This window comes from Pantherophis guttatus, chromosome 1 (genome assembly GCF_059756535.1).
Source record: "Pantherophis guttatus breed Tessera chromosome 1, ASM5975653v1, whole genome shotgun sequence".
In the NCBI taxonomy this organism is placed as follows: Eukaryota; Metazoa; Chordata; class Lepidosauria; order Squamata; family Colubridae; genus Pantherophis; species Pantherophis guttatus.
The window spans coordinates 145,751,301-145,779,125 of NC_142063.1; the positions used below are offsets into that span (position 1 = coordinate 145,751,301).

The 27,825-nt window shown below is 38.2% G+C and overlaps 1 protein-coding gene across 7 annotated transcripts in view; it reads right to left on the minus strand.

Annotated features, from left to right (window-relative positions):
- CCDC148 (coiled-coil domain containing 148) overlaps positions 1–27,825 on the minus strand; it is a 172,466-nt gene that overhangs the window by 105,650 nt on the left and 38,991 nt on the right. For all 7 annotated transcript variants that reach the window (XM_060687976.2, XM_060687975.2, XM_087881898.1 and 4 more), the window contains one exon: positions 2,325–2,400. The gene's annotated coding sequence lies outside the window, so the exon portion shown is untranslated. The remainder of the gene's footprint in view (positions 1–2,324; positions 2,401–27,825) is intronic.

Here is a 27,825-nt window from a genome sequence, read left to right on the forward strand (position 1 = left end):
TCTAAATTTTTTTACTACTGGTTCTGTGGGCGTGGCTTATTTTGTGGGCATGGCTTGATGGTCATGTGACAATTCTTTAGAATTTAGCAGAAGTACTGGTCTACCAGGCTTTTAACTGCTTGCAGAGCTGTACCAGTCTACTCATTTGTTTTTGCAGGCACTGGTCTACCCATTTGTTTTTGCAGGCACCGGTCTACTCATTTGTTTTTGGAGGCACCGGTCTACCACCACACTGCCTTTTAACACTGATCAGCTGTAGGGTGGCCCTTTGAAGCCCCGCGGTAAGAGTTTAAACAGTTTTTTTCCTTCTAGCCGATCAGCTGGGACTCAGGAGGCAGCAATAGATTGGGGGTGGGGCCAAAAAAAAGGTAAGAATAATGTGGGGAGGGCAGGGGGGCAGAACCGGTTCGGTGATGTCATATTGTCACCGCTACCGGCTCGGCGGAACCGGGAGGAACGGGGAGGAACCCACCACTGATGTGGCCCCTGGGATGTGGGCTGGAATACCTGTCTGAGAGTTTTATTTTATCTAAGTACCAGTATATTCTTAAATTTCATTTTTTACAATGGTGTGTATATCATGGAGCACCCTATTGAAATATTTTTATTATTTAAGCTGTTAAGCATTACCAATCCATATTTTTAACTGAAATAACAAAATCAAGGCAGCAATCCTAATATCAGCAGGACTGGAAAACTAAGAGAAAACTCGATTTTACAGCATTGCGAGTGTTTGCTTTCATGTAGCTCACTTGTTTCACACACTACCTTTCTTCCAGAAGTCTAAGATAGCATTTCTCCTCCAATTTTTTTTTTGTCCAACAACCCTTTTGAATAATTTGGGTTAGGAGAGTATGATTGAGGTATCACTGAGTTTACATAGTTATATAGCTGAGGATGGATCTGAACCTAGCTCTAACCTTACATTTTAACAGCTACACCACATGAGCTCCTTTTACCATTTCAGTTGTGTTTCTCTTGAAGTGCCAGTTAAACGAATGACTAACATGGTTAATGCAACTGCTTCTGAATAACTTCTAGACTAATATGGACTAAATTTAATTTAGATTAAATCAGCAATAGTTAAAAATCAGGAGAAATAAGACTGATCACAGTTTAGCATCTGTATTAAGGTCATTGCGTTGAAAAGGCCCAATAGACCGTGCCCCACCCATCTCCAGTGGATCCACACTGAGTTTTGTGTGGAACTCTTTCAAGTAGTAGGCACTAATACAGGAAAAGGATTTGGCAACTAATTTGATAAAAGCATTATAGATTAAATCTCTACGCCTCTGAGCTGCAGTGGCGCAGTGGTTAGACTGCAGTACTGCAGGCTACTTCTGCTGATCACTGGCTGCCAGCAGTTTGGCAAATCGAATCTCACCAGGCTCAAGGGTAATTCAGACTTCCATCCTTCCGAGGTTGGTAAATGAGGACCCAGATTGTTGGGGGCAATATACTGACTTTGTAAACTGCTTAGAGAAGGCTTGAAAGCACTATGAAGCGGTATATAAGTCTAAGTGCTATTGCTATTATTGTGATTATAGCAGATTTTTTTAGAGACAAGATGTTTGACCTGTTCATTACAGGTATTTTTTCATTAATGAATTGCTCTGGGTTGTATATGATATTTTTGAACGTATGAGATAAATCACTGGCATACTTAATTTAAGTAGGCAGGAAATGTAAGAAGTCTGGCAAAAAAAAGTCATACTTTTTTTTCTTAAAGCAGTTTTGGTTTCACTTGTTTTAAGCTGGCTGTTGTAAAACATTGGGTGAGGAAAATAACTCCTTTCTGGATTCTATCACATAGGATAATTTCTGGCCTATTCCAAATCTTTGATTGTTTTTACAATTTGCTAAATTAGATAGAGATATCTCTGTCCCGTGGTTTCTAGACTACAGGCAGATCATATTTAGCAATTTTTTTTATAGTTATGATGATATGAAAAAGTGACTTTACAACCAGTCCTTCACATCCTTTGCTGGTCTGTGAAGCAATGGAAAGCTGTGGTAAGATCATAAGCACAATCATGGTATCACTTATTTTTATTTTATTTATTTGGTCAAGCATGTATTTTATGACAGATACAAGTGTAAACATAATTATAAATACATGTAAAAGATATGAATAAAAGAAAACATTAGGACAGGGATGGTAGGCATGCTGGTGCACTTATGCACGCCCGTTACAGTCCTCTTAGGAATGGGGTGAGGTCTACAGTAGACAGTCTAAGGTTAAAGTTTTGACTATTATTTTGCACCAATTAGCATTGACTGTTAGTAGATCCCATTCTTGAGTATAAGTATCAGGGAATACTTACAATGTTTCTGAACTCTATCTTGGCTCCTGGCTTCTTGTGCCTGACAATTCCTCAAGGATCAGTTCTCTGCCCCATCCTATTTTCACATAAAAATGAGTTAGTCAGAATTTTGTAGTATCTTATCCAAATATACTATAATCAATATACAATGACATGAAGCTAGATTTTCCTAGACCTTTTCTAACTTGGCAAACCTATTCTATGAGGCAGAAAGTTCCAGAGGTTCTAGAGCCTTCCAATTACAGAATAACAGGGTAAAGAAGCAGGTTAAATTTCCCCCTCTCTCCCAGCCCCTTTAAATGCTTTTACTCCCATTTCAGTGGGAAGAAAATGATTTACGCTAGCTCTTAAGCGGATGTTAACAACATGCTAGCATGTTAATAGAAAACATATGTTAGCATGGCAAAATAATTCCAAGCATATATTCTTGCACGTGTCTGACAATGCTTGGCACACCTCAGCCAATTCAGAAGTAACCACCCTTAGAATTAGGATGTTAGGATGGGCTTTTTTTATTCTGGATTTAGTCCTCTTTGGGACCTGATCCTACTATGTTTTTAGGATACCTGTAGAGTTTTCATAGGATTATATAAATAATTAAGCCCACAAAATTAATAGATGTTAAACCAAATAGGTACTGTACATTCTACAATTGTCATGTAGAGAACTGCAAAGCATTACACATTTTGAAAAATTTGAATGAATGCATTTCATGAAAACTTATCACCACATTATAAGCCCACCAAACAGCACAAATAAATTAAATTTGTATGGATTAACTTGTTTTTATAACTCCAGTCATTTGTTAGCCAAAAGGAATATCGGATTGTATCAATTTAAAAGAACTTCAGTGAAAACAACAACTATGTTGTGTGCCATTTTCCAGAGAGCTTATGCCATTATCTTCATTAACAAAAAGGTTGCTGTCTTTCCCAGATGGAGCAGGGCAATAACTAATCTGTATTTATTGATGTATTTAAAATAGCTTCATCTGGAGCCATACCACATGAGCCATTAGGTAGATGCAAAAAATAATCTTTGATTGGGCTAATTGTTGTGAAGCAGTTAATATGGCAAACTGGATCCATTCCGATTCTAAAGTTTAAAAATAGATCACCAGAGAAACAAATATGCAGGTTATCTTTATATGCTAGTAAATATGCCAATCAGGAAACAATCTGTGCAATAATTGATCTTAATTCCACTAAAAGCACTTTTAAATCCCATTCTTCTGGGCAAAGCATAATGCCGTGATAGTTTAAAAGATTACAGGATGTACATCTAAGCCTCCTTGCAATCTCTGGGTTGTTGGGTTTTTTTTTCCTTCTGCTTTGTAAGTTGAAAAACACCTGTCTTGACAATGTAACAATGAAAACTGCTGAAACTGGAAAATCCAGACTCTAGTCCTGTGTTGGCATCAGGAAGTGGAAATTCTAACTGGAAAACTTAAACCTTCAGCAGTTCCGCCACACACACATGTATCTGAGAAATTGCCTGGGTGCAGCCCAGAACATAAGGTAATTGAATTCCCCATAAATCTGCACCTACAGCATGACTCCATATAGTTGTTGTTATGTGGGGAATAATTACTCCACCAATCAAGTCCAAAGCTGCAAACTTTATCTTTAGAATATGCTCAGAGTATTTGTGGCAAAAGAGAAGGCTATTTAGTATATCTGCCCCAGCATATGGACCAATGCTGCTTTTTTTTCCTGATTGTTTAAATATTAAGATGGGATTATAGAAATTAATATATATACCAAAATATGAAAAGAACAGTTGTGGGTCTAGTGGGCTGAGGGGTGAGATAGATGAGAATAAGAAATAAAGCAAGAACTGTTTCTATTACCGGTTCCAGACTGAAATGGTAAAATTTCTAGAGCTATCCAAAATTATTTTATGTATTTATTTATTTATTATATTTCTATACCGCCTTTCTCCCGTAGGCCTAAAGGCGGTGTACAGTCAAGAAAAATATAGATACACAAACATCATAAAATTGCTAATTAAAATTATTATTATAACATAGTTTGGCCCAATTAAATAGAACCTAAAATTAGATAACATTTTAAAAACATTTTTTTTAAAAAAAAAATGTTTTAATCATGCATTTTAAAAAGATTAAATACACACACACACACACACATCAAATAAACAAACAAATATCTTGGTTATCTTTGGAATACTCTCATAAAGAAAGTATTACCAGATGAAACATCTAGCTCCAGTTCTGCTAGAAGAAATTCTCATGGGGATAATGGAGAAAACTAAACAGTGTTCTACCCATTATTGTGCAATAAAAAAAAAATCTACAACAATAGATCTGAGACGCTGCCAAATGGCCACAAAGTTCAGTAGCAGATTTTCCAAATCCTCTATATTCCCTGAACGGCCACAAGTCATGCTTCAGATGTAGCTTCTCCATGTATCAAAATAGAAATAAAGTTTATCAGGCATAGAAACCCACAATTTTGACTTAATGAATGCTTTCCCATAAAATGAAGTTTTACTCTGGCCTACAAAGCAAATAGAATATCTCCAGGTAATGATGTGAAATGGAGGCTAGATACCAGAACGGACATGAAAGAATAAAAAAAAAAAAAAACAGCTTTTGAGACCACCTGGGCCCCAGGGCAAGCTTAGAGGTGAACTGAAACTATAAATATGCAAGATATCACAGTAAAAAAATAAAAGATAACTAGCAACTAAACTCTAAAGCAGTTCCAGAATTTAACCCAGAGTATATATGCGAATCCTTGGCTTTGATGGGGCAGGATCAATGGTTTCATCTAAAAAAAATAAAAGGAAAATCGTGAAAGAGGCATCGAATTACTTGAGGTGGATTAAATAAGATTTACTGAGTAATGCAAAAGTCCTGCCACGGGGTGAAAAGTCAGGAGCAGTGAGCAAGCACAAAATCTTTTGAGGAGTTTCAGGCAAGCCCTGATCCTGTCTTAAGGATGGGCATGCTTTCAAAGTTGGATTGTTTTTCCTACCATGGCTTTTGATCGATCAATTTACAGATACACTCACTAATTATCTGGTGGGTGATGATCTTGGCAGTAAAAGGAAGCATTTGCATTTATCAAGCATTTTCTGTTGATTGAACTTTCTTCAGTCTAATCAATCAAGGAGTTGGATATACAAATGGGCTCTCACTCTTCTGCAGTCCTTCAGACCATTATTTTCCTTTCAAACAGGCTCCTAAGCCTTTGGATCTCCCGTTTTGTTTCTTTTTACTGGAACAAAATAGATTTTTTTAAAACTCTTGTCAAATAATCCAAACAGAAAATACTAGGCGCAAGTATACATCAGCAGAGCACCAGCAGTACATCTGCCCAATATTTAACATGTTTCACAAGCGTATGATATATTCAGAAGCAAAAAAAGAGGCATTTATCCCTAAAATAACATTGATTAGCACTGGGGAAACCTCAACATAGAGGGCCGAGTTGTGATTCTAAAACCCGGACACCAGGAGAAACTGCTGTCATCCTTGAAAGCATTAAGCAAGTCAAAGTTTTAAGCAAAAACTTTGTAGTATGGAAGATTAATGGAAGCATCTAAAAATAGCCGACACCTTTTCACTTCAGCTTCTTCTTTTTCCTCTTTGCTCAGTAACTTTTAATACAGCGTGACATGTGCCGTTATCTAAATCTGCAGCCAGCAAATGGCATAAAAAAAAAAAAATCTGTGCAATGGCATCGTGCCATTGTAGTGGAAAGAGAGGCACTTGACTAGTGTTCTTGGGAGCAGTCAAGGTAAAAGGAACCTACTAAATGAAAAAAAATGGTTTGTCTGTATATTCTATAATGATGATTAATACCATATGACAGGGGTGTCAAACGCGCAGCCCGGATGCATCATGCGCTAGCCATGCCCACACCCGGTTTAACGAAGGGGGAAAGTCATGATATGTCACATGATGACTCCGTGATGACACAAGTTTGACACCCCTGCCATATGACATTGCAAAGATTGTTAAAATGAAAGCAAATTATAGAATTTTGTAATCATATAGTGCAGGGGTCAACAACCTTAAATACTCAGAGCCACTTGGACCCACCAGGAGCCACAATACTTGGGTGGGTGTGGCCAACTTGATGTCACTCACTCCCACCAAGTCACATGACCACCTAGCCACGCCTACCCAGCCACAAAACTATTCTCTATGTCTCTCCCCCCCTCTCCCTATCTCCCCCTCTCCCCCCTTTTTCTGTATCTCTGTGTCTGTCACTCTCCCTCTCTTCTCCTCACCCCCGCCCTGTGTATCACTCTGTCTGTCTGTCTGTCTGTCTGTCTCTGTCTCTCTCTCTCTCCCATCCCTTCGGGCGACCGTTCTCCCCCTCCCCCTCTCCTCTCATAACTCCCTGGCCAGCTGTGGCTGAGCTGGGAGCATTCGCACGTGCAGGGAGACTCCAGCCTGAAGTGGCAGGAAGCGAAGGCTGCCTTATGTGCAAATGTGGCACAAAGGCAGGTTCAGGGCAGCTTCGCTCCTGCACTCTCCGGTGACCCTCTTCTCCCTCCTCCTCTCAGTACAGCCGGGACAGCTGTGGCTGAGCTGAGAGTGTGCACATGTGAGGGGAAACCCCCCTCAAGCAAGCGCCAAAGCTCAGGAAAGGCGCGTGCGGGGCCGTTTAAGGAGGGTGTCTCCACGCATGCACACACTTCCAGCTCAGCCACAGTCGGCTAGGGGGTTACAAGAGGAGGAGGGGGGAAGGAGAGTGCAGGAGCGAAGCTGCCCTGTATCTGCCTTCATGCCACATTTGGGTGTAAGGCAGCCTTCGCTTCCTGCCGCTTCAGGATGGAGTACAAAAAAGAAATAAGAGGAGCGTGGTGAACCAGTGATGGGACAGGGAGCCGTGGCAGAGGGCCCAAAGAGCCGCTTGTGGCTCCGGAGCTGCGGGTTGCTGATCCAATATAGGGTAAACCTATGTCCACCACTGGTTTTGTGTGTGTGTGTGTGTGATCACCACCACCACCACCACCATCATCTTAGCCATGGTCTATCCACTTTAGGAGAGACACATGTTTCCAACAAATAAGGTCTTGACCAGTGATGAAATCCAAAATTTTTACTACCGGTTCTGTGGGCATGGCTTGGTGGGTGTGGTGTGGCTTGGTGGGCGTGGCTTGATGGGTGTGGCAGGGGAAGATACTGCAAAATCTCCATTTCCACCCCACTCCAGGGGAAGGATACTGCAAAATCCCCATTCCCTCCCCACTCCTTGCAAAATCTCCATTCCCATCCCACTCTGGGGCCAGCCAGAGGTGGTATTTGCTGGTTCTCCAAACTGCTTAAAATTTCCGCTACCGGTTCTCCAGAACCTGTCAGAACCTGCTGGATTTCACCCCTGATCCTGACCTTTCTTTTGTCAATTGGGCCTGATATATATCTGAAAATTTGGAGCTGATAATTTATTTGCTCTTTCATATATGACAAAATCTTAATTTTAATCCTTGGTGTTCTATTGGACCATATAGACTTCATTATTTGTTATGATACAAGCTTCAATAACTTTGTTTTAAATACAAGTAGACCACGATTGGGACCAGAATTTCTGTTGTTATGAAAAATTGTTGTTAAGTGAGTTACGCCCCATTTTATGACCCTTTTGCCACAGTTGTTAAGCAAATCACTGCAATTGTTAAGTGAATTATGCGATTGTTAAGTGAATCCAACTTTCTCCGTTGACTTTCTGTCAGAGGATAGCTAGGAAGGCTGCAAGAGGAAATTACAGGAACTTGGGATGCTGCAACCATTGTAAATATAAGCCAGATGCCAAGCACCAAAATTTTGAATTTGTGTCCATGGGGATGTTGTGATAGTCATAAATGCAAGGTCCCATTGTAAGGCAGTTTTTTCATTGCTGTTATAACTTCGAACAGTCATTAAATGAATGGTTATAAATTGAGGATTACGTATTAAAATCGTAAATATGTTAATTCGGAAACTAAACTTGCATGCTTAAATATCTATAAACATCCGCTCTCTATTTACATGTCACATTGTCCTTAATTCTAAAATTTCAGTTCTTTGGCTGTTTATTCAAAATGATTGGCTAAATTTATTGGAATCTTTGAGCATTTTCAGGAGTGTTGTATATTTTTGATGTATATTTTGCTTATGCCCACATTCTCTCAAATTAATATCTGCGGGTATAGTCTAAGCTGTAGTCCCAGTCATAACCAACAAATGCCTCCCAGCTCTTAAGAGAGGATTGCAAAATGCTCAAATGCTCTTTGCCAAATCGACAATATAGATAATGTATATGCAATCAAATTCATACTTACATTTCAAATGAAATTGCTGTAACATATTTTACACGTCAGTATTTTGACAGAGTAACTTTGTTTGATACTTTGGTCCCTAGCTTTGAATTTTAATGCCATTCTACTGTTTCTGCTGTTTTAATATTCTGATTTTTTTTGTTGCCATATTTCTTAAGAGATCTTTTTGTGAGATATCTTATGATGTCCCAAAAGTCAGGCTAAAATATCTGGGATGTCTGGTAATATGATGTCTGCAATAAACAATGTCTGGGAATATGTGGATGGGCAAGTGAGACAAGCCCAATCTTGTAATGATGTGTTGCAATGACCTCCAGGGAGCCCAACAAGGTACTTATGGGTTCTACCCACAAGTGTCATCAACCACCAGCCAAGAAAACAGTGTTCCTCTTTTCTTGCACAAGAGGAAAGGAGCTAAAAACCTCTGAAAGGAACAGTTGAACTAGCAAAGGCCACATACAAAAAAGAAGCAAATGCACACAGACAACAGGGAGTCAGAATTGCAGAAAGGGATTTAGTATCTGGCTTTCTACAAAATTTCTGGCTTCCTAAAAACTACACTCGAAATGGGCTGGCTTTTTCCCAATGACTAAGCAAATAAACCCAGGAGCATTTCATTTGCAATTGATAACATCAATGAGGGTTCATCCTATATTCCGTCAGTCTTTGCTTGTAAAGGAGCTGCTCCTTGCACTCTGGATTCACAAACAGCACTCTCCCCGTTGATAAACAGGAAGGAAGAGCACAAGATGAAAACAATGCTAGGTTCTAGATGCAGATAGAAACAGGTTGAGTACTTGATATGCTGGAAAGTCTGACAGGTCATAGAAGGCAGCAACAGATGTGCATGCACTGCAGTTGTTGCACTGCTTTCATGACCAAAATACTAATAAACGTCCTTGTAGTCCTTGTAGATAAACGTCCATACTGGCCTTGTAGGAGTTAGGTTTTGGTCAAGATGAGAAGGATTTCTATGGATGCAGAGCACTTTGGAGATAATAAGATACCAAGTACGAGTCACAGGAAATGACCCGGCTCCTTCCACATTAGGCATATAGGACAGAGAGGAGGGGAAGCCAACAGATTATAGAAGGAGCCGCTACCACCTCTATAGGCATAGATGATTTATAGGATGCCTCTCAGAGAGTTACCAGCAGAAGCAACACAACTACAGTTTGTTCTCACAGCCTCAGGAAGAGTGGGATAAATCTGATGGGAAAGATGATGTAATGGTATGTGAGAATGGCCTTGGGATGTGGGATGGAGAGGTGCTAAATCAGAGCTCTAAATCATCAAGGAGTAGAAGAAATAGCTACTTGAATACGGGTGCAAGGGGGGGTAGTAACTCTAGAGAACAGCATGGACTCCTTGAGGCCCATGGTTAGGACAGGGCAAAGTGTTTACTACTTTATCTCAGCTAAAGCAGCAAAGTGCAACCCAGAAATCTTTAAGTAGCAAAGAGAAAGTGTTCCTAAGGTTTTGCAATTTATGGGAGTCAGGAACACATTCCTGGACAGGTCAAGGCTAGTTCTTTGGAGAACTTTCTTAAGATAAAATAAAGTTTCTGAGTAAGATTTACATTCAGATTCTTTTGTTTTAAGGTGTGCTGGCCTGTTTTACAGATCTGATAGTTTGAATGTGTCTGCTGTTTCAGGCAATTTGCCTTGATTTTGGTGTCTCAGATGTTTATTGCCTTCAGAGAAAAAACATGCAAGAATGTAGTTCACAGTCATAAATTATTTGAGTCTGAGATTCAACCCATCTATGCCCAGTCTTCTCATAGAATGTAACAAGACATTATGTTTTGAAGTGCTATTTGTGTTCTTATCAGCGCTAAATAACTTATTCCAGCTAACTGTAATTGTTTGGACATTAGACAACACAAAGCTAAAATGATGTTTTATTTTTTCATTTTTTTCTAATTTTTATTTTATTCAATTATTAGGTTTTTGTCCTGCCTTAATTGCTTTTACAAATAACTCATGGCAGTGAACATACTCCTTCCTCCTCCTATTTTTCTCACAACAACTAACTGAAGTGGATTGAGCTGTGAGGTGACTGGCCCAAAGTCACCCGAGTGGCTTTCAAGCCTAACATGGGACCAGAACTCAGAGCCTCCAGGCTTCCAGCTTGGTGCCTTAACCACTAGATCAAATTGGCACTGAGATGTGGTGGTAGCGCAATGGTTAGAATGGTGTATTGCAGGCTAGTTCTGCTGACTATCAGGTGTTCAATCCTGACCGGGCTCCAGGTTGATTTAGCCTTCCATCCTTCCAAGGTTGGTAAAATGAGGACCCAGATTGTTGGGGGCAAAATGCTGACTCTGTAAACCTCTTAGAAAGAGCTGGAAAACAATGTGAAGCGGTATATAAATCGAAGTGCTATTGCTATTTTTAATTTCATATGTCATAAGATTGATGCTTTTGTTTTTCTCTCAACAGGAGACAGGGCTACTTTTCTCTGAGCACACACTTTACAGCTAGTAATTTTTTATTTATTTATTTATTTATTTATTTATTTATTTATTTATTTATTATTTCATGTGTTTATATGCTGCCCTTCTCCAGAAGGACTCAGGGCGGCGAACACAAGTTAAAAACATGTACAACAAAATCCCATTTTAAAGCAAATTAACTAATAAATAATAAAACCCAGAATCAGAGTCAGCCTATTTGCTTGAACAGCCTAGTCTTCAGGTCCCGACGGAAGGAGCGGAGATCAGGAGCCGTCTGGAGCTCAGTAGGCAATTCATTCCAGAGGGTGGGAGCACCCACAGAGAACGCCCTAACCCTGGGCGCCGCCAGACCACATTGGCTCGCCGTCGGAACCCTGAGGAGAGCAGCCCTATGTGAGCAAACAGGACGGTGAGAGGCAGGCAGGCAGAAGGTCCTGCAAATATCCCGGACCTAAGTCATGTAGGGCCTTATAGGTGAGAACCAGCACCTTGAAGCGGACCCAGAGAACCACTGGTAGCAGACCCGGAGAACCACTGGTAACCAGTGCAGCTCACGCAGGAGAGGTGTTATATGGGAGTAATGAGGGGCTCCCGTAACAACCCGTGCGGCTGCATTCTGGATCAGCTGGCGTCTCCGGGTGCATCTCAGGGGCAGGCCCATGTAGAGTAATTGCAGTAGTAGAGAATTGCAGTAATCCAAGCGGGAAGTAACCAGGGCATGAGCAACTGGCGCACCAGGTGAACCTGTGCGAAGGCCCCCCTGGTCACAGCCGTGAGGTGGTCTTCTAGGGACAGCCGAGCATCCAGGAGGATACCCAAGTTGCGAGCCCTATCAATGGGGGCAAGTTTTCCCCACCCATCAAAAGTGATGGGGTCTCTGAAACCCGAGATGCCAGCATCCACAGCCACTCAGTCTTGGAGGGGTTGAGTCTGAGTCTGTTTCTACCCATCCAGGCCTGCACCGCCTCCAGGCAATGGGACATCACGGAAAGGGCATCTCTGGGGTGGTCTGGGGTGGAGATGTATAACTGGGTATCATCAGCATATTGATGATATCTCACCCCGAAGCCACGAATGATCTCACCCAGCGGCTTCATATAGATGTTAAAGAGCAGGGAGGAGAGAACCGACCCCTGAGACACCCCACAATTTAGGGGCCTCGGGGTGGACCTCTGCCCCCCCGCCCATTCAAACTGCAAGCGACCTGAGAGGTAGGAGGAGAACCACTGTAAAACAGTGCCTCCCACCCCCAACCCCACAAGTCGCTGCAGTAGGATACCATGGTCGATGGTATCAAAAGCCACTGAGAAGTCAAGTAGGACCAGGATGGAGGAACAACCACCATCCCAAGCCCACCAGAGATCATTCACCAGAGCGACCAATGCCGTTTCCGTGCTGTGCCCGCATCAGAAGCCTGATTGGTATGGGTCTAGGTATTCCATTTCCTCCAGGAACTGTGGGAGCTGTTGCACCACCACAGTCTCAACAACCTTCGCAATGAAGCGAAGGTTGGAGACGGGACGATAGTTATTAAGTGAGTCTGGATCCAGGGAAGGCTTTTTGAGGAGAGGTCGAACCACCGCCTCCTTAAGAGAGGCGGGGAAAACACCCTCCTTCAACGAAGCGTTGACAATTGCCTGGATCCAGTCTCTAGTCACCTCCCTGGCAGCCGAAACCAACCAGGAGGGACAAGTAATGCCAGGAGTGACAGTATATAATTTGATTTTTTTGCATCATCATCATCATCATTACCACCACCATACCATCATCATTATGTTATGCTCACTATACTGTCAAATAAGTGAGAGTAAGGTTGTGAGCTTGTCTCCAAAGCTAGTGTTAAGAGCTAGGAAAATGTGGCATGATAGTGTAAAATAATACATAACCTGAAGCTGCATCAGGGTATGATGCAGCTTCAGAGCGGCAAACACCAAAACACACGCTTGGGAAAGGCAAGACCCTCTCCCACGGCCTACCAATAATATGTTTTACAGTCACCATAATGTTTTGGGAAACATTAATATAGTAACGAGACATAACAACACAATTAACACCGAAATACGGAATTTCATCAACACTTTCAGATATCACACCTCAACTATTTAACATTTATACCAACAGGGCAGTTGATTTCCTCCACACAGTTGCAAACAGCAGTACAATGCCAGCTAGAAAATTGTAACAATAATCCACAAGTTAACTGACCTTGTAAACTGCAACCAATAAATTTATAATAAAGCCTTATAATTTCCCAATAAAACAACTGTAATCCAATTTGTAATTACAGTTATATTTGTGAAGTGTTTTATAAGTATGAGGATGTGTTATAACTTTTGATCTTCAGAAAAGGTCACCTTTTTTAAAAAAAAAATCTTCAAGCTTACTTTAATAGATGTTTGGAGCATAACTCTTCCTAAAATGGAAATCACAACATGTTTTGCTTCTTTGGCTGTTTCAAAGTACTGTCAAGTAAATAAATACCTAGTTGAACACCAGGATTAAATTCTGTATTTAAACATCAACATATTTATTAATCATTTTGCAGCATCCTTCTGCCTACATCTCCTTTATTTATCTCACTTTTACCAGGTATCTGAAAATAATTTTCACTTGCAGCTTTTATAATATTTCCATTTATGATACTGAGCATACTCTGCAAATTAATCATATCAGATCCTCTTACACGATTAAAACTTCATTTTGAATTCACCCATCTTTACAAAGAGATTATCATCATTGTTGTTAAGTATGGTTCATCACACAGCAAATACTAAATTGACTCAAATATCTCATGCTTAGCTTCCTCTGCTGGGTCAATCAGTTTCAGAAATATTGATTTTGAACTTTATACATGCATATACACATACACCAGAGAATTCCCAGAAGCAAAAGGGGAAACAAAAATGTAATCTTATTGTCCAAATTAGGTACCTAATAAGCTCTATTTAGGAATGTCTCTGAAAAATTTCAACTGGTCCAAAATATTGCAGCCAGACTGGAGTTGTTTTATTTATTTACTGAGTACATTTGTATTATATCACAGTCCAATTAAGGACCCTCAATAGTTGGCAGCTATACATTTATATAATTAATGCAGTTTAAAAACTATTATTATAACATTGGTGTAAAACTGCATAAAATAACAGTAAATGGCATCAGTCTTTAAATGTTCTCCAAAAGAACTCTGTTTTAAGATTGCAGAGGCAGTTATGGAGGGAACTAATATAATTTTAACAGGGTGGCTGTTTGCAAAGCACTGCCACTAATAGCAATAGCACTTAGACTTATATACCACTTCACAATGCTTTACAGCCCTCTCCAAGCAGTTTACAGAGTCAGCATATTGCCCTCATATTGCCAGCATAATGCCTAGGTCCTCAATTTACTGACCTTGGAAGGATGGAAGGCTGAGTCAACCATGCCATTGAGGATCGAACTTCTGGCAGTTAGCAGAATTAGCCTGCAATATTGCATTCTAGCCACTGTGTCACCATGGCTCTAAGAAGCATCTCTTTCAGTTCCTGAAACCCCCTCCCACAATTTGCCCAATCCCTACCCAATTTAAGAGTCTGATCCTTGCCACAATAAGACACAGCAACGCTGATGTAGCTAGCCTTCATGCTAAAGAAGTCTCACACAACTACTCTTGCCAAAAAATCACTGGCATCTTGAGCTAGGAATTATAAACGTACATATTGCCCATTTCTCTTTGAATCCTGGGGCACAGCCCAGGGGTGAAATCCAGCAGGTTCTGACAGGTTCTAGAGAACCGGTAGCGGAAATTTTGAGTAGTTCGAAGAACCGGCAAATACCACCTCTGGCTGGCCCCAGTGGGATGGGAATGGAGATTTTGCAGTATCCTTCCCCTGGAGTGGGGTGGAAATGGAGATTTTGCAGTATCCTTCCCCTGCCATGCCCACCAAGCCACGCCCACCAAGCCAGACTACGCCCACCAAGCCACGCCCTGATCTGGTAGTAAAAAAATTTGAATTTCACCACTGCCACAGCCTAAATGGACCTCCTTTCTTTTTATATTAGAGTTCCTATCTAGAGAAAGGAATGAATAAGTTTCATTCTCGAATCTTCTTTAGTTCATTGCTTAGATTGAAGCAAAGCGCTCTGAAGCAGTCAGTTCACTGCTCAGCTTGATGGTTGTGTGTTTTCCATTCAGCCTGATCAAGGCCCAGGTCTAAGAAGACAATATTCTTTCAGCGAATTACTGTAGATTTAGTCATACTTGCAAAGTTACTCATGTGTATTATGTGTATTATAGTGTGTTAATATCCTATGTTTATGAAGTTAAGATAATTTATGCAAGAATGATGATGCACAGAGTAATATTCTGCCCTACATTTTCGTGGCAGTCATTTCTGAGGAGAAAGGACTGCAATTATCGCATCGTATTATGAGGATTTTGGAAATATGTGTACATAGTTGATTCATTTAGTGACCAATCTGTACATTTACATCCTGATAGTGTTCCCTAGCATGCTTTTTCTAAACCAAGAAATATTGGCCACCTTATATATGGGACAAGATGCTTTTCAGGAGATGCACAAGAAAACTGTTTTATAATGAGTAGGACTATCATTTCTTGGAGGTCTTCTCAGATTGGTGGTAGCTTCTCAAAGGTTCAGGGAGGGGCCTCTATATCTTCTGTCTGGAAGTTGTCAAGAACTGAACTTGAGTCCTTTTCTTCTAGACCCAGATCTACTTTTGTTGTCAGAAACAAATAGCCCACAGCATAGGCAAAACCTGATTTCAACATTCCAGTACATGATTTATACCAAAATAGCAGCAGAGTCCTACTCATTTTTCAGGATTCCAATCCTCACCCACTTTTGATACCATCAACCACAGTATTCCTCTACAGCATTACTAAGAAAGCAGATGATGGAGGCCTATAAAACCATTTCTATCCTTTCCGTCAGAAAAAAAAATTCAGACAGTGGGATTGCGAAACATCTACTCAAATCCATGCAGTCACTAAGAGCACTCATTTTTAGTTCTGACTGTCCCACCAATTATGGCCTTCATAGACTCAACCTGGACACAGGAATTATGTCTTATTAAACATGACTGTGTTACTTATAACCTGTTCTAGATACAGAATACAGAATAACAGAGTTACCAGGGACCTTGGAGGTCTTCAACCCCCTGCTCAAGTAAAAGACCCTATACCATTCCAGACAAACGTCTATCCAATCTCTTTTTAAAAACCTCCAGGGTTGAAGCATCCACAACTTCTAGAGCCAAATTGTTCCAATGATTAACTGTTCTCATTGTCAGAAAATTTCTCTTTAGTTCTAGTTGGATCTCTCTTTGACAACTTTCCATCTGTCACTTCTTGTCCTGCCCTCAGGTGCTTTGGATAATAAATTAACTTCCTCTTCTCTATGAAAGCCCCTCAAATATTGGAAGACTGCTATCATGTTTTTTTTATTTTTTATTTAGACTTCTATACCGCTTCATAGTGCTCTACAGCCCTCTCTAAGCGGTTTACAAAGTTAGCATATATCATATTGCATATTAGCATATTGCATTAGCATTAGCACATTGCCCCCAACAATCTGGGTCCTATGTTACACCTAGTCCTTCTCTTCATTAAATTAGATATACTCAGTCCCTGCAACTGTTCATCACACAGTTTTAGCCTCTCACCCCCTTATCATCTTTGTTGCTCTTCTCTGTAGTCTAGAGTCTCAACAATTTTTTTTGTATTGTGTGACCAAAACAGGAAACAGTATTCTAAGTATGATCTTACCAAAGCAGTATAAAGCTACACTGACACTTCACATGATCTTAATACTATCTTGATGTTGCCTAGGACTGCACTGTAGTAGTTCACTTGTGATTCAAACTAGTGCACAATGTCTTGAACAGGCTATTTTTTGTATGAATGTTGAGATGCACTACTCATATCTGCAAGGCGAGCATATTTATTACATTATTTGGGCTTCTTATTTCTTCTGTTTGTATTACACTGTTTAGGTTTGTACAGTTTTGAGTTATTTTATTTTTGTTGGCATCTGATGCTCTGCGATTATTAGAAGAAAGATTTTAAAATGTCAAGAAGAACAATTACAATATTGTTCCGTGCTTTTTTTTTTCCATATCAAAGAAAAGTTTGTGGTGGGTGCAGTAGAGGGTGAAGAACATTTGTATATCATTGAAAAAGAATGCATTTTTTTCAACAAAAGGACAAAAGTAGTAAAAGATTGGCATATTATATGCACATACAGAGATGACAATGGTGACCTTCAGCCATAGAAGATCCCTGGGTTGCACCAGGCCAATTACTCTGCTTTCTATCTCACAGAGCCGTTACTGTTGTACAGGGAAAAACAGGTCTTCTGCCAAATAAAAGTACTAAATGCTATTAAAGAGATCTTACTCCTGGCCACTGAACTGTGAGCCAAGTCTACCACAGGATAATGAGCAGAGCCTTTGCCATTCATTTTTATGCACAAGTTGAATGATATTGGGGGGGGGGACTGGCTGAACAACATATGATATTCAGGGATACATAGAGTAATGTACACAACAGATTGAATTGAGTCAGGCAGCCCACAGCCACCAATGAAGCTTCAGAATTGGGGTTATGTAATTTCATTTAACCACCTCACTTAAGCACCAGGCAAACAAAGCATATTAGAAACAAATATAAATGGACATTATAATCACCCATTCTGTAAATTCCCAAATACATTACTGTACTCCATTTTTAATCAATGACACCAGATTTCAAATTTTATCTCTTGCAATCAGCAACATCAATCTCATTTTCTTTTAATTCATACTGCAGCTAAAATGTTCATCTGCCCCCTTTTTAGTTTTACTAGAAAGGTGTTGCTCTTTCTAAAGAGCAGGACTATTAAGGAACATTAATCAACTCTGGATCTTCACCAGATAATATGAAAAATGGTTATTCATGCAGCTTTGTATGGCAATTGTCTTCAGTAATTTTACAATTGTTGGTTAAGATTAAAATGTAATGGGCATCCTAACCTACTAGCGCCTCTAACCTATAAGAGAATTAATTGTAAGTTTCTCATGTTTCATTTAAATTTCAGAATATTAATCAAATCTTGAATTAGCTAAGAATATGTCTGCACCTGAACTTCTTCAACTCCAAACATTAGAAAGTGCAATGTAATTATAAACAGAACAACTCAGAGCAGTACATCAGAGTAATGTTCTTCAGACTGATGCAACTGAAAATTGTATGTAACACAGAAGACCCTTAATCTTCAATACAGGTCTTGGATAATTTTAATTGTTTTTGTTTAGATTTCTAATCATTTTATTAAACAAGAAAGTTTGATTGATGCTTCTCAAAAAGCATAAATAATTGATAATGGAGAACTAACAAAACCTTGTGAGATTCAACAAGGATATCCATTGTCTTCACTTTTGTTCATTTGATTATTGAGGTACTGAATAGAGATATAAAATCAGGGAATTATGGGAGTTAAGATTTTAAAAAAGAAACTTATAAGTCAAGGGCATTTACAAATAATTTCATATTAATTTTAGAAGATCCAGAACAGGGAGTAGAAGCATTAATAGAGAAATTAAAAGACTTTGATATATTAGAAGGCTTCAAGATTAATAATCAGAAACAAAAATATGAAATTTGATGATCAAATAAAACTGACGGAGAAAACTGATTTTAAGGCTGAGAAAAAAGTGTATTCCCATAACAAATATTTATTGTATGTTATTCTAAAATAAGAATGTGTGCCTTTTCCATGATAGCCCCTGCCCTATGAAGCACCCTTCAGCAGACCTTTTGTAAAGCACTGAAGACCTAACCATTTCCCCAAAGTTCTGAGGTAAGATTAGGTGACTAGTGTGACTTGGTGCCAGGTATTTGTTTTTATGGGTTTGGTTTTAATAGTTTTAATATGGTTTTTATGTTATTTGATTTTTTTAATTGGGCGCCACCCAAACTTTGTTATAAGATAGATGTCTATATAGATGTGTTAAATAAATTAAATAAATATTGTTAAGACACTGAAATTAGAAATTTGTTAGAATGGAAGAAATAAAAATTGCCACTGTTGGGGAGAATTTTAGTGATGAAAATGAATATTTTTCATTTATATATGCCAGCAGTTTGGCAGTTCAAGTCTCACCGGCTCACGATTGACTCAGCCTACCATCCTTCTGAGGTCGGTAAAATGAGGACCTAGATTGTTTGGGGCAATATGCTGACTCTGTAAACGGCTTTTAGAGAGCAGTAAAGCACTGGGAAGCAATATATAAGTCTAACTGCTAGTGCTAATTTTGCCAAGAATGTTTTGGTTTTAGATCTGCTTTGACAAAAGATATTTAAACAATGGCAAAAATACATAAATTTATATGGTAAGAGGAAAAACCACAGTTTAAACTAAGTGTTACAAGATACAAAGCAGAGAGGAGGACTGGGTTTACTGGATTTGAAGTTACATTTCCCTGTTTCTTGTTTGGTTTGGATGAAGGAACAGATGTTGTTGAGGAAAAAAGAAGTGTCTTTTATATTTACAAGGTCACTAGTGAGGTTTGATGGGATGGATATTTATGACACATTAAAGTTAAAAGTAATAGACTTTAAAATTATTTTACTAGATGTGCCATATTGAGAATATGGAACAGATATAAACTCAGATTGTGCCTGAAAACACCTCACTGGATCTCAGCTCAGGAAGCTTATTATAGAAGAGAAATGGCATATAAAGTTAAATGGTTGATGTAGCAGGACTTATTGGAAAACTATCAAGGGGAATTTAAAATCAAATCAAGAGAACAATTAATAGCAGAAGCATATAGTTGTCAATCGTGTTCTATTTAAAGTTATCTGAACTATTTAAAATGGATAAAAGGATTCATGGTTTGAAGCAAAGTAAGTCAGAATTTGAAATACAATTGTGTTATGATGAATGTACAACTGCTAAAATGTACAAACTCTCAATGAAATTTGAAACAGTGGAAGGTTAAATAATATATGATAGAGGGGTAAGAATTTTGATTATAATACAGAGATGTACCAATAGGAAAATATGAAGTTGAAATTTACATTGTATTATGGATCTCAAAGATATTTATAAAATTATTTATTGTTGGTACATGACACCAGAGAAATTATCCAAAATATATAAAGGCACTTCAAATATATGTTGGAAATGTAAAGAGGAAGGTATTATTATTATGCTTGGTGGTCATGTAAAAAGTTTTTAAAATTTGGGTTCAAATACATACTTTGATACAGAGGATTTTGAAGATAAATATTTAGTTGGAACTAAAACTTTTCCTTCCAGTATTAATGAAGAAATGGTTAGGAAAAAAGGGAAGATTATTTAAATATATGATTACTGTATGAGATTACTATATGTATAGAAATTGAAAGGTTCAATTATAGAGGAATGGTTGGTGAAAATGACAAATTTTGTTGAAATCGATAAATTGACTTCTTTGATTAGAGAAAATGGGCGTTGACTTACCTGAACGCCTGACTGCTGTCTTCCCCGCTTCCCTAGAATGAGCGTTGACCTACATTTATTGGTGACCAAAGGAAGCCTCTTACATACTTTATTTGTAAAAAAGAAAAAAATAAACGTACAATTTATGGTTGTGATGATTAGACAAGGTAGATTAGAAAAAGAAGGGTAATATAATGCAACTTTAGAGAGAGAGGTTACATTTGTACTTATAACTGCTGCACGGGTGAGTTTCACTTACCTTTACCACTGGTTCACCATATGTGCGTGCTGTCCATGCATGCACCCGGCCTTCTGCACATGCACTTTGCTCGCTTGTGCGCCTTCTGTGCATGCACCCAGCCTCGAAAATGTGCCTAAATAGCACGACTTGGAGCTGGGGCAGGTCAGCAGGCCCACCCGTGATCTCCACTACTGGTTAGGGCAAATTGGTCCAAACAGACTGAATACCACCTCTGAACTGCTGTAATCTACTTCATTTCTTTTTTTCTTTTTTCTTTTTTTCCTCCTTTCTCCTCCTTTCTCCTATTTTCTTCCTTTTTTTTTCTTCTCCTCTCCTCTTCCTCTCTCTCTCCTTCTCCTTCTCCTTTTTTTGCATTTTTGGCTTTCTCTTTGATTTCTTTTTTTTCCCCTTCCTTGCTTTACATTACCGTAGTAGTTTGTGTTAGTTTTTGTCTTCATGTTGAAACTTTTTAAATAAAAATTATACTCTCAAGGAAAGAAAATTTAATTTTCCATCAGAATGAATAAAAGATAATCACGAGGGAAAAAGACAAGGAAGCTGCTTGAACCTAAGTAAAAAGAAAAATGATGCAACAAGAAAGAAGCGCTCAAAGTAATGTTAATGGGAAGTATGAAAAAAGGTGGAATGATAAAGTAAGACCTTGTGAATGAGAAAAATGCATCTGTAAAAATATTTGCTGCAAAAAAGTGTGAAAAATGCCGATGTATCTAAATGATGGATGCAAAGAATGTCGTCAAATAAAACAAAGAATTGTTAATATTAAAAGAGGCAAAGAAGATAGAGGTATTTTGATGAAAATTTAAAAAATGGACGATGAAAAGGGAGGGCTACACAAGGAACTTTCAGTATAGCAAACAGAATTAAAAATAAAGCAATGAACTAATTTGGAAAGAAACTGAAATGAAACAATGCTGGAAACAGTATTTTACAGATTTGTATATGGGAAATGAGAGATGAGAGGAGTGGGGGGGGGAGAGGGAGAGGGAGAGGGAGAGGGAGAGGGAGAGGGAGAGGGAGAGAGAGAGAGAGAGAGAGAGAGAGAGAGAGAGAGAGAGAGAGAGAGAGAAATATGAAAAACTGTAATAAATGTCATGGTATTGAATAACAGTAAGACTGCAGATGTAGATGGTGTAACTGGAAAACTGTTTTACTGTTTATTTATTTTCATTTTTAGGTTTTTTTTAATCCCGTTGCTTAGGATGTAACCTATGTGTAAAGTTTACATTTGTGTCTGATGTTTGGAAGGATGCCTTTTTCGTTCCCATATATTGTACAAAGAAAAAGGTAACGATAGTGAATGCAGGGACTATGGATTAATGGTACCTGGAAAGATATTTGGCAGAATTCTGATTGAGAGGTTATGAAAAGTGACAAGAAGCAAAATCTGGGCAATGCAGGGCAGCATTATCCCTGGCAGGGATGTGAAGACCAGATGTTTGCTCTTTAGAAGGTCAAAGATAATGTATCGGTGTGAGAAAGCCCATTTTATTTTGGCTGATTTAGAGAAAGTATATAACATGAATAGGCTTGAATTTTGTGTAGGTATAGGTGAAAATTGGTTGCTGAATGGAATGGTATAAAATGGATGCAAGATTATTTAAAGTATAAAAAATGCTTCTGGTAATGTTATAAGCATATGGTTGGTGATTTAAATATGCATGTACTGTTTTATGCAATGCCATTTTGTGGCTGAGAATCGAAATGATTTTCATCAAACATCAGGTAGATTATGAGCTAATAAAGAGCATGGTTCTAAAAATTAATGCATCAAAGCCTGAAGTAGTTGTACTTAACAGAATAAATAAATGATTTCAGTTATATATAAATAATGAAAGATGAGAAAAATAAATGAGTTTATGTACCTTTGTAGAATGTTTCTAAAATAGGGAGACAGATGTAGTGGACAGTATGTGGTATATGTGCATTTATTTCTCAGATTGTATCCTACATTGATCACAAAGTGGCTTCAGATAGTTTGTTTACTTTTCATGTTTATAGACAAATTCATAATATTGTTCTGAACTATGAAAACTCCCATATGTTTGGAGTTCAAGGAAACATCTTTATCCAATCTGGATCGGTCACAGGACTAGAGATTTAGTCTTCCGAGCTTTCAGACTCGTGCTGGAGCTCATCTTCAGGGAACTTGTCTCTACCAAAATGTGTGTTTTGGGTATTCTATGCATTGTATTTATGTGTCTTCCTATTGGCTGATTGGAGTGTTAATGGCTGGCTCTTGGCTGTTGTTTCCTTGTGCTGCCAAGTCCTTGGCTCCTAAGTACCTGATAAGCTGGTGGTAAATCAGCACTCTTGTTGACTGATAAGGGGGCCCGTTTCCCAGACTTCAATCATTTCTCTGGTTATCTTTAAGTTCCCTGAAGATGGCTCCAGCAAGAGTCAAAAAGCTATGAAAACCAAACCTCTGGTCCAGATTGGATTCTGCAACATTATCCTGGGACACGTATATTTGCCTTCATTCGTGAAACATCTTTATCTTGCTGTTCCTTCCATCAGTTTACCTTAAGGTAATCCAATGTTATGTTATCCAGACTTCTTCTTGCTCTCAGTGATGCTTATCCTAGAACTGTCTATCAGAAAAGTCCTTTGGACAAACTATCTCCTAATAAGAGCATGCATTCTTTCTCTTCTCTCATATACTGGATTTCCTACTCTTATTGTTTCTTAGTCTCTCCCTTTATGGTGCAACATGCTGCTTACCCTGAAAGGAAATAACACAAAAGACATAAGAGTGGAGGTGGGTAGGACAGGATTCTTATACCAGATACAGCCATTTTCTAAACAAGAGGTTGATGGCAGTAAGTTTCATAGGCGTGAAAAGAGCACCCCAAATTCTGTTAATATGAAATGCTGGGCCCAGGACTTGAATTTTACAGCAAGTTTCTCTTGGCCAATATCACACTGGAAGCCATGCTGACAAATATGGTTTTTGATAAATTAGATTTATTTCAAAAGCTTTTAAAAAAGAATCCAGTAACTGTAGAGTGCAAAATGCAAGCCGTATTTATAACAGAAATAATGTGTGTAACCAGCCCTGTAGATTTTTCTCCAATCTTTGTGAAGTAACAAGCTGGGAACTGCCGCTTTTGGGCAGGAGGAAAGTTAGCATCTTTGTCTTTTTATGATAGCACAGTTTTTCCTCCTTGGTGTTGACATACAGTTTATGAACTATTAGGTTTATGAAAACCTAATATGGTTTTCTGTGTGCTACTATATTTCTTTAAATGTATAACTTCCTAATTTTATGCATTCAAACTACTTATCTGACCTTTCTTGCATCTTCTTGGGAATGCAGAGCTAACAGGTAGTTTTATAGCCATGCCTGGTACAGAACCTTGACAATTGACAGCATTTCCACATAGCTGTTATTACTTGGATAGCATGCCATCTTTCCACTCAATTTCCACATATTTTATCAGAGGCTGGTGGAGATGAAAACTGTGTCCTATACTCTAATTTCTACAGGAGAATTGGCATTCTACATTGAAAAGCAAATATATACAAAAAAATGAAGCTGATAATATATTTCTCATGATGAAAAGCATGGATTGTAACTGAAATACAAGTCAATGCCTCCTACTCGCTCCTCCCTCCTTCAAGTTAGTGAAGTGAGTTAACTGCTTATTAAACTAAGGAAGCTTTTTTGCATATAATTTAAGTTTCCCTTGGCATCTTCATTATCTTATAATTTAAACAGGTAGTCCTCAACCTATGTCCACAATTGACCCTAAAATGTCTGTTGCTAAGTGAGACAGCTGTTAAGTGAGTTTTGTCCCATTTTACAATCTTTCTTGCTGCAGTTGTTAAATGAATCACTGCAGTTGTTAAGTGAGTAATATGGTTGTCAAGTGAATTTGGCTTCCGAATTGACTTTGCTTGTTGGAAGTTGTAAAAGGTGAACACCTGACCCCAGGACACTGCAACCGATATAAATCTGAGTCAGTTGCCAAACATCTGAATTCTGATCACATAACCATGGGGATGCTGCAATGGTTTTAAGTGTGAAAAACAATCATAAGTCACTTTTATCTGTGCCATTGTAACTTTGAACGGTCACTAAACAAACTGTTGTAAGTCAAGGACTACCAGCATAATGTTTTAGAATATGTAAAATACATGGTGCACCGCATAAGGCACCTCTTTCCTGCCTCATTTATTTGAACAGTATATTTAATAAAGAAAGTGAGATAGTTAACAGTTTGCTGGTGAATAGGTTTGTATTCTTTGAAAGATAGACAGGATGCATTTTAGATTTAAATGGCTGTCCTGTTGATGAACTGACATTGTGGCAATCTGCAGTATGAGACTTGCAATAGGACAGATTGAGTTTGATTTTGTTTAGTATGTTGTGTGAACCCAGTGTGCCTGATAAAACAAGCTTCTGGCTTAATAGTGCTATGCAAAAAAAGCAACTATTGGTGTATAGGTTAATAAACAATTGTTAAATAAAACATGGCTTAGCACAATGTTCTATGACTCACACTCCAATCAGGAACAGATTTTTAAACGGGAGGATTATTTGGCAATCAAAATACTAAAGTACACCCTATAAACAAATGATTTACAATAATTATTCTGAACATACACGAGTTATCTATTTTAAAGGGTATAAATTACATTGAGAAAGGTAATCAACATTTTTTACCACTTTTCTCCTTAACCACATTGACTGAATCACTGAGAGATTTATATTTTATATTGGTTATGTATCAGGAATGGTGTCAGATTTTGGTTCCTTGCTTCTCTTGCTCAGAACCTCAATCAGCCAATTCACAAAACCCAGATAATGTCCAAATACTTTTGAATGTAACACTTGCATGTTATTACAAACATATTAGATTAATGATATTTTTTTTCTTTTTATGACCCAATAATCCAGGTGTGTCAAACTCGCAGCCCACGGCTGGATGCTTCACACACTGGCCACCCCCACCCCCGGTTTAGCGAAGGGGAAAAAAGTCACAATATGTCACGTGATATTGTGCTCTGCTGCACGTCGCTGCTGTGATGACATGAATTTGACACCCCTGCTGTAACCCCTTTTTATCATGGTGGTGTTTGGGCAACTGAATGGAGCTGAGTGTTTACTGGCCAGATGCCCTTCCCGACGCCTACGTGGAGTTCGCAGCAGATATTTTCTCTTTGTGCTCTGATAGAGAAACATCTGGCACTGCCTAGGATTGAACTCTCAACCTTCTGAGTGTAGGCGAGTGTCTTCACCTCTTGGCCACTGTGCTGCTCAATCTTAAATTAATGATATAATTGCTTAAAAAGTAATGTCTCTTGTCAATCAGACATGATTGAAACATGTATTCAGACAGATTGCAACCAAAATTACAATTAGGATATGTCACTCTAATTTCTTACTATCAAAGTATTGTATAATTTTTGCATATTGGAATAGGGTGGGATTCCTTTAAACGTACCTGTTTAATATAGTCTATAAGGTATTTTTTTTACCCCAATTTTTAAGATTTAGGATTTTTCCACAAGTGTGTTATTACAACATGCTACAGCAATTCATTGTTTCTGAACTAAATTCTTCATAGTTTGCAAATACTGTTATTGCACCAACTTGTTTTGGATGGGGACAGTGAAGAAAAAAAGAAAAAACATAACAAAATTATCTGATGTTTCCAACAAATGCAGCTTTTTTTTTGAAAGGAACTGGGATAGATAGTTGAACTATGTAAACTAGTTAGATCTCTTAAAGAATATTACAATTATGCAACACTCTAGCTTTACTCTACTATTCTTAAACTAAAAGGAATCTTTCAAGTTAGCTTGTGGGGGTGGGGATTGAATCAGATTATCACTTTATGCCAGATATCTATGGCAGTATGTTAAAATAAAAACAACCTCACATAAAATTGTCATAGTGTCTGAAAAATGTGCCATTCTAAAATACTATTTTAGGAAATAACAAGAATTAAACTGGGAATAGAACCAGGAATAGAAAGTAAGTGAAATTCAATCACTTGTAAAAAAAAAAAACCTAGGATAATGGAAACTTTATCAAATTTAAAACAAAAACTATAGTGTTAAAACTTGATCAGGAATGATTTGGATCATGACATTGTGTTTCTTTAACGCTATGAGTCTGAGAAAGCCACTATTGTGATTGAAACACAAGCTGCTTTCAGCAAGAAATAGTGAAGACATTCCCATGACAATGCTAACTAAACTTTCAATCTTATTGCATCAAGCAGACCCCAAAAGCCTTTTTAAATGAATATTGCAATGGATTGCAATGTTACAATAAATTTGAAATCTCAGTTAAAGAGTCACGTGTGCAAGGGTAAAAATGACACCATATTTACCAATTATGCTTATTGACTATGTCACACATAATGACATATATAGAATAGAATAGAATAGAATAGAATAGAATAGAATAGAATAGAATAGAATAGAATAGAATAGAATAGAATTCTTTATTGGCCAAGTGTGATTGGACACACAAGGAATTTGTCTTGGTGCATATATATATACATACATACATAAATCGTATCAACCTATAACATATGTTATTATCATATCAATCATCTCAATATGTAAGTTACATATTTCTTCATAATACAATGCTGTATAGTGAACAGAACCTTCCTATTTAAAAGAGAGCTAGTCATCTCACTGTGCAAACTTCTTATTGTACACTTATTTACATATATACTACAAGGAAATTAAAGTGTGTGGGCATGGTTTAGCAACAGCAAATTACAAGGACTGTGTCTCATAAAAATGCTAAGAAAATCCAGTTTATATGAGAAAATATTCTGAAATGAATTAATATGGAAGCATTACTATTTAAACATTGCACTCACAATGAAGATAAACAATTGCATAGCTTTTTTTAATCATTGATTAACCCGATCACTGAGTAAGTATACTTCTACAGCCTAACATCTTTCAAATTCCAGAAGTAATAATGCAGATTATAACAGGAGAAAGCAACCTAGTTTCCTAGAGATTTGGGCCAGTAACTCCAACAGTATTCCTACTGGCCGTATTTGT